The sequence below is a fragment of the Heterocephalus glaber genome, unplaced genomic scaffold, assembly GCF_053883595.1.
Source record: "Heterocephalus glaber isolate CG9 unplaced genomic scaffold, H.glaber_assembly_v1.0 deba00001472, whole genome shotgun sequence".
In the NCBI taxonomy this organism is placed as follows: domain Eukaryota; kingdom Metazoa; phylum Chordata; class Mammalia; order Rodentia; family Bathyergidae; genus Heterocephalus; species Heterocephalus glaber.
The window spans coordinates 66,687,490-66,696,539 of NW_028258315.1; positions in this window are offsets into that span (position 1 = coordinate 66,687,490).

The following is a 9,050-nucleotide window of genomic DNA, read 5'->3' on the forward strand; positions in this document are numbered from 1 at the left end:
TTTCAGAAGTGTCTTCTAGATATGGCTTGGGTTTGGGTTTTGAGACTCTAATGACTCTGAAGCTATTATATTTTTCTTATACCAGGAAGGAAAACTAATTAGATCAATCACACATGTTAGCCCAAATGACATAGTCAGCAATACCATAGCATCAAGCACAGCTTAGAAAATGACAATTTGTGGTAGTTATTAATCTATCACTTTTAACTATGTGAATTAAAATAAAACCAAGGACTAACCCAACATAAGTTTATAATGAATAAACTCTTCAATATAGCATCTTTCCCCTTCGGGGTGGGGAGTTAAAAGGAGTTGGGGAGGAAGGGACAGGTAGAAAGAACAGGTAAGATTAGCGGTGAGGCCAGAAGACACAGAAAGATCACACAAACTCGAGAAAGTTGTTAAGGGCAAGAGAAAATGGCAGAATGAAAGAACAAAGATGTGAATAGAATCACCTAATAGCAACAGTGAGGCTAGATCCCAAATTTACTTTCCTTTAAACTTAATGATAATCAATAGAAGGAAAAAGAGAAGAAAAGTACAGTAAGGGAGAAATCCGAATTCAGTGCAGAAAGGAACAAATGGGGCAATGTGAAGCAATGTGGAACAGTGAGAGAATGAGAGAGAGAGAGAGAGAGAGAGAGAGAGAGAGAGAGAGAGAGAGAGAGAGAGAGAGAGAGAAAAGATAAAAGAAAGAAAAGAAAAACTTTGAAGAGTAGAAAAAAAGTAAAAATTAAGAATTAAAAATAAGAAAAAAATTTGTTTTTCTTTTTTGCAAATAGCAATAGAAATTATGGGCCTCCTTCAGGGTATGTCTCTGATGTCACAGTAGGCAACATAGGAATCCCTGTACATATACAAGTCAATGAGTTTCAGCAAGCCAGCAGCAGACCAAGTACAGAGTTTGATATGCCTTTACTGTAGAGGTTCTCTTTACTTTTCTGCTGAGCTTCAGTTTTCTTTGAGGAGCCTGAGAAGCCCTCTTTCTGTTACTAAATTCTGCTCTATCTTGTGATGCTCAGGACAAGGGTTTTTATAATCTCCTGTGCCTCTGTAGTGTGGGTGGGACCAGGTAGCAGAAAAGCCAGAAGGTAGGCGGCACACAGGGTGGGGTGGGGGGAGTGAGCGTTGGAGGAGGTGCCTGCGCAGCTAAGTAGCCCTCACCGTGCTGTGGGCGTGGCCCGGGAGGGCTGCAGGAGCTTCAAGCTGCTTGTCTTGTCTCACTGGGGCCTGTCGCCCCAGCTTAGAGAGCATAGGGTGGGGGTGGGGCTGCAAGATGCCTCTGAGACCTCACTGTGCCATGGGCGTGGCCCAGGATGCCAAAGGAGCTTCCAAGGATAATTCTTAAAATTTAAGCCTTTCATTCAAAAAGTAATCTGTTTTACAGTTTGATACAATAGCAGATTTAAAGATGTGTCATTTTCAGAATATCTTTTAATGTTTACTAATCTTGACTAAAGAGTTGACTCTAACCTTTGCCTTCCTGGTATAGATTATACAGATCCAATCATAAACAGGCCAGAAAAATTTTGAAATATATTTTCTGTGTATGTTTTCAATGAACTATTTTAAATTAAGGAAAAAATTCTTTTTGAAAAGAGAACAAAATAAATTCTATGAAATTGCAAATTATACTTTTGTTTTAGACCTTTCCCTTGACATAGACACCAGTTTCTATTTTTTAACATGGTTGAATATTTGAAAAAACAGAAAGAACTCTTTCAAGCCAACAAGTAACAGTTCTTTAGACTGAGGATTTGCCTTTTTTCCTTCCAAAAATAAAGCAGATCCCTATGACAGATAAGCCCCAAAGCCATTATTTTAATCCTCCTTTGTTTTATTTTTTTAGCCATACGGAGCCGGACACATTGATTTAATTTTCTTTATCACATGTTTATTCTCTCTTAGGATGGGTGTACAGACACAGATATTTAGAATACATTAAAAAACTTGAAGCCTTAATGTGAGAGAAAGAATCAGATGTATCATCAGTTGAGCAATTCATGGCTATTTTACCTTTGCTACATGAAATTATAATCCAGGGCTGATCCATATTCACCTCTTTCTTTCCCAGACACACAGGTCACTGTATTCCTGGCCTTTCTGTAGTTAGCCTCATGATGTGTATGACTTTTGGATAGAGGCAATGAAACCACTCTGGGATTCTGCAGTTCTCCTTGACACCTGACATGAGGTCAAACTCCAGAGAGTCTGGCTATCAGATAATAGTTCTTCCATGATCCTGGATCCCTGTTATGGCTGTGTCTAGATGTCCCCCTAAAGCCTCATGCAGGCACAAGTGGGGCTTTTCAGAGGTGGCTGGATCTAGGGTGTGTGATACTGGGATTAAGGGTGTGTGATTACTAAATGATTGGTTTGGCATATTTATGAGTGTGATTGCTACCCTGTTTTAGGGGAATATACAGGAACAGAAAGAAGCTGCTATTGTTGCTTGTCACTTTTTGTGTATTGCAGCCACTACTGCTTGTTTTCTGTGATGCCCTCTGCCATGCCACTGTGCCTCAGAGTCAGTTGATTATGTAGAGGGTGGAAACCTCTACAAACTATGAGCCAAAATAAACCTTTCCTCCTTTAACTTTGAGAGTAAAGTATTATTTTTCAGCAATGAGAAAAGTAACTAAGACAGTCCCTACATGACTGTAGGGAGTTGACTTCAACAGTGACCCAATCAGACATGTAAACTGAGCAAAAATCCCAAAATATCATGTCTAAGACATGGAGTTGCTTATTACCACCACACACCTAGACTGTCCTTGTTTATAATACTAGTTTAAAACATGGGAGAGGAAGCCAAGGGTTGGAATTCAGGACACTAGAATTTTGGTTTTTAATCTGTTACCAAATCACTATGAGACCTGAACAAGTCACTTCAACCTGTTATCTTTGTTTATTTTTATTATTTAAATATCTAAAATGAGAAGCCTGCCCTGTCACCAGCAGCTTGGACACACAGGTCCCTGCCAAAGGCCCACCTGGACAACAGCTGCACAGGCATGCAGGGCCCAGTCAGAGACCCACCTAAATACCATTGGTAAGTGCACACAGGCCCCACCCAAAGGCCCACCAAGACACCATCAGTAAGGGTGCACAGGCCCCAGTGGGAGGCTCCTTGGGATAGCAGCACAGCCTGGGGACCCAGAAGGCCATCATTCTGAGTCTAGGAATTGACCTAGTGATGAGCAGTAGAGAAAAGGCCTCTCCTAGACTTTTCTTGAATTGAAGCCTACTGGGAAAGCAAAGAGTCACCTCAATAAAGTTGCAACAGACTGCAACAATTGGTGAGTTGTTGGGGTCCACACCTCCTACTGGAACCAGACTTGTTGCAGGGGAAGGGTTCAAACACAAAGGAGGTCAGGGAACTCAATTCCAGCCTCAAGGCCAGAAACCAACCTGAACTTCAGTGGACTGCAACTGACTCACTGAGATCAGTCAACACAGATTTGTAGGCTACACACATTATCCACCAGGGACAACAGAGACATGCTTGAGTGGGACATTTTTTCCTGCTTTATCCTTCTTCTTCATTCTTCCCTTTTCTTGTTCCTATTTTTGTCCTGTTTTTTCTTGATTGTTCTTATTTTATAGGAGTGAGAATACAGTATCTGGTTTTTCTGTTGCTGTCAGTTTGTTCTGTACTTGTTTTTGTTCCTTCCTTCTCTCTTTTCCTCCTGTCCTCACCAGTTTCCCAAAGTTTGCATGATCTTCCTGTGTGCTTTAACATCACTTTTAATCTTTCTCTCTCCTATTTCTCTACCCGCTGAACTCCTTCTAAATCTCCCCAGAGGGCAAATTCACTATATTGAAGGGCTTATTTACTGCAAATATATTTCTAGTTGGTTCTAGTTTTTGATATATAACCACAGTCTGGTTCATGCAGTAAAAGGTGGTAGATTAATAGTTTCCACAATTTATCATTTTTCTAGGCTGTGTTTGATGTTATTGTTGATGTTGATTACTTTGGCCACGGTGATGTGATTGTTCTAGTCAGTTGTCCTTCCTGATATACCAAGACTGAAGTTACTTAAGGGGCATTATAGACTCAAAACCCAGAGGTCAATGAAACATGGAAGACAACACAAAAATTAGACATTCCATAAGGTTTCTAAATACTAGCAATAAAGATATTCGCAATAAGCATTTTACAAGGAGCAACCCAGGAATTAAACCAAAAACATCAACAACAACAGAAAAATAGAAATGGGAAGACACTGAAACAAGACTCAAAACTAGACTTCCAGATGATCAAAGGCAAATCCAAGGGGCAATGAGATGGAACAATCTGAAACTCAACCACCTGGACTCACTGAACTTGCAATGAAGGAGAAACTGGAAAAAATAAAATCAGAAATAATTTCTCAGCTAACAACAGAGATAGTGTCCATCATGAAAGACATGATCAATAACTCTAAAGCAGAAACAGATAAAAAAAAACACAAAAACCAAAGGCGCTCAGGAACATGATAGAATCCCAGCATAGGAAAGAAATGGAATCCATAAAACAGATGCAACCAAAACCCAGAAGACTAAAAACTCCATTGAAAGTTTATGCAGCAGAATGAGCCAAGGTGAGGACAGATTTTCAGATATAGAAGACAGGATTGAGATTAGTTACCTGGAAAAGAAAGATTTCTTAAAAGTAGGGACTGTAAGAAATCAATCCAGTAGTTGCTAGATGATGCAAAGAAGAACAACATAAGACTGATCAGAGTCAATGAAGAAACAGGACAGTACAAATGACATTAAAAAAACTGTTCACAGAAGTAATGGCAGAAAACTTCCCAAGCAGGGCAAAATAATTTGACATACAGATAAGTGAGGCATATAGGACTCCAGTTAGCTATGATCAAAATATATCTACACTTAAGCATATAATAGTCAAGATTCCAGAAACCCAACAAAAGAACAAAATTCTATAAGCAGTTAGAGAAAAGAAACAAATCACATACAAAGGAAAGTCTATCAGAAACACAGCATATTTCTCAACACAAACCCTCAAGTCAAGAAGAGCCTGGAGTGAAGTATTGCAAGTCCTAAAAGAAAATAACCTCCAACCCAGATTGATGTACCCTGCAAAAGTATTTTTCAAAATTGATAGAGAAATAAGATACTTTCATGGCAAAGAACACCTGAGGAACTTAATTAATACAAAACCAGCACTCAAAAAAATTTTAAACAATATTCTAGGAAAGAACAATGAGGGCAACAACCCCCTGCAGCCAAGTAGAATGAATCCATCAGGTAATACAAGAAATTAAATGCAGAGGGGGAGAATCCAAAAACAGGGAAAGATCATGACAAAGATAAGTCAATATATATCAGTTATAACGATCAATGTTAATGGTCTCAATTCACCAATCCAAAAAATAGACTGGCAGAATGGGTCAAGGAGCAAGATCCAACAATATGCTGCATACAAAAAACACATTTCACTCAAAAAGAAACTCAGACACTGAAAGTTAAAGGGTGGAAAACAATACTCCATGTGACAGGAACCCCCCCCCCCAAAAAATAGGAGTAGCTATCCTCTTTGCAGATCAAGTGGATTTCAAACCAGCACTGATTAAGAGAGACAAAGAAGGACAGTACATCCTTGTAAAAGGAACAATCCAAGAGAAAGAGATGACAACCATAAATATATATGTACCAAACACTAGTGTGGCTAACTATATAAAACAAATACTAACAGACATGAAAAATCAAGTAGCCACTAATACAATAGTAATGGGGGACCTCAGTACCCCACCATCACAAATAGATAGGTTAACAAGACAAAAAATAAGAAAAAAAATATTAGAACTCAACCAAACTCTTGAACAAATGGACTTAACAGATGTTTACAGAGTATTCCACCCACAAAATTAGTATACACATTCTTTTCATCTGCATATGGGTCATTCTCCAAAATAGACCATACATTTGTTCAAAGAACATGTTTAAGTAAATGCAAAGGAAGTGGTTTCCTGAATAGTATCAGATCATAGTACAATAAAATTAAATATCAATAGCAAAAGAAACCACAAGAACTTCATAAACATGGAAATTGAACAGCACACTCCTGAAAAATGAATGGGTCACAAAGGAAAATAAATAAGAAATTAGATAATTTCTATACTTAAAATGCAATGTCAGTACAACATATTGAAACTTATGGGACACAATGAAAGTGGTCTTAAGAGGGAAATTCACAGAAGTGAATTCACATACTAGGAAAACAGCGAGCTCAAATAAACAAACTAATGCTGAACTTCAACTTACTAGAAAAAGAAGAGGAGGACAAACCAAAAGCTTGTACAAGGGAGGAAATTATAAAGACCTGTGCAGAAATCGATACAATATAGACTAAGAAAATCATACAAAAAATCAATGAAGCAAAGAGTTTGTTCTTCGAAACATAAACAAAATCGACACACCCTTATCAAGAAAAGAAAAAGGCCAAATCCATTTCAATTAGGAATAAAAAGGGTGAAATTACAACAGACAAAGCAGAAATCCACAGAATCATCAATATCTACTTTGAAAACCTATATGCCAATAAGATGGAAAACACAGAAGAAATGGACAGATTCCTAGATACATATGAATTACTAAAGTTGAACCAAGAAGACCTAAAAATTCTGAAAAACCCAATATTGATAAAATAAATTGAAAATGTAATTAAATCTTACCAATGAAGAAAAGTCTGGGTCCTGATGGCTTCACTGTGGAACTCTAAAAGACATTTAGAAAAGAACTATTGCCACTACTGTTTAAACTCTTCAATTAAATTGAAAAGGAAGCAATACTCTCAAATTCATTCCTGGAAGCAAGCATCACCTTGATCCCCAAAGCAGAGAAAGACCCAACTGCAAAAGAGAACTATAGGCCAATCTCAGTATGAACACAGATGCAAAAGTCCCCAATAAGATACTGGCAAACAGAATGCAGAAGATCATTAAGAAGATCATAAACCCTGACCAAGTGGGATTCATCCCAGGGATGCAGGGATGGTTCAATATATGCAAAGCAGTAAATGTAATACACTATATTATCCGAGCCAAGGACAAAAAACATATGACGAATTCAATAGATGCAGAAAAAGTGTGGGGCAAAATCCAACACTCATTCATGATAAAAATACTACAGAAAATTGGAATAGATGGTCTTTATTTCACCCTGATAAAAGCCATCTATGAAAAACCAAGGGCAACATCATACTATTTCAGGTCAAAACCTGAAATCCTTCATGATAAAATCAGGAACAAGAGAAGCATGTCTAGTATCACCACTTCTATTCAATATAGTTCTGGAAACATTAGCCGTAGTAAGTAGACAAGAAAAAGAAATAAATAGAATAAAGATAGAAAATGAAGAAGTTTAATTGTCATTATTTGCAGTTGACATGATATTCTATATAGAAGACCCCAAGAACTCCACCAAAAATCTTCTAGACTTAATAATCAAATTCAGTAGAGTAGCTGGATACAAGGTTAACAGAAAAAAATCAATACCCTTCCTGTACACAAATAACAGATTTATTGAGAGAAGCATTGGAGAAAAAAACTCCTTTCACAATAGCATCCAATAAAATGAAATACTTAGAAATGAATCTAACAAAAGAAATCAAAGACCCCAATTCTGATAACTACACCACTCTGAAAAAAGATATTGAAGAGAATATCAGAAAATGGAGGGCCAGGGATTTAGCTCAGTGGTGCTGCAGCCTGCCTCACAAGTGCAAGGTCCTGAGTTTGATCCCTGGTATAAAAAAAGAAAAGAAAAGAAAAGAAAAACAGAAAAAAAAAAAGAAAATGGAAAGACATCCCTTGCTCCTGGGTAGGAAAAACCAATATAGTGAAAATGGCCACACTTCCAAAACTGTTATATAGATTCAATGCAATCCCAATTGAAATTCCAATAGCATACTTCACAGATCTTGCAAAAACAATCCAAAAATTCATTTGGAACAAGAATAGACCTAGAACAGTAAAAGCAACTCTAGGCAACAAAGACAAGGCTGGGGGTGTCACAATCCCCAACTTAAACTATACTACAAAGATACTGTGATAAAAACAGTATGGTACTAGCAAAGAAACAGACCTGAGGATCAGTGGAATAGATAAGGAGATGTAGAAACAACTCCAGACATACTCAGCCACCTCATCTTAGACAAAGGAGTCAAACACCCTCACTGGTGGAATTATAGCCTCTTTAATAAATGGTGCTGGAAAAATTGGGTTTCAACTTGCCAAAGATTAAATCTAGACCTATATCTCTCACCATGCACTAAAGTAAAATAAAAATGGATCAAAAATCTAAACATTAAAAAAGAAACAGTAAACTACCTGGAAGAGCAGTTAGGTAGAATTCTTGAAAACATCGACATAGGGAAAGACTTCATGAACAAAACCTCAGTCACAGATGAACCAGCACAAAGAACCAACAACTGGGATCTCATCATATTAAAAAGCTTCTGCACAGCAAGAGAAACTACCAACAGAGTGAAGAGACAACCCACAATGTGGAAAAAAATTTTACCAGCTGTTCTTCAGACAAAGGCCTACTATCTGGAATCTATAAAGAACTTAAAAATATCAGACCTCCCAAATTTAAAGACCCAGTCCAAAAATGGGCATCTGAAATGAACAGACATTTCCCAGACAAAGAAGTAGAAACAGCAAATAAACATATGAAAAAATGTTCGACATCAGGGGTCATTCAAGAAATGGAAATGAAAACAACACTGAGATTCCACCTCACTCCAGAAAGAATGACTGCTATCAAGGAATCAACAATAACAAATGGGATTGTGAGGAAAAACGAATCTTTCTTCAATTTTGGCTGGACTGTAGACTGGTTTACCCACTGTGAAAATCAGTATGGAGATACCTCAAAAAACTAGAATTAGAGCTCCCATTTGACCTAGCTATTCCCCTGCTGGGTAACTTCCCAAAAGAATTAAAAGAATCATACCACAGGGATATATGTACACCTATGTTTATAGTGGCACAGTTTGTAATAACTAAAACTAAAAACAGCCCAATTGGCCATCA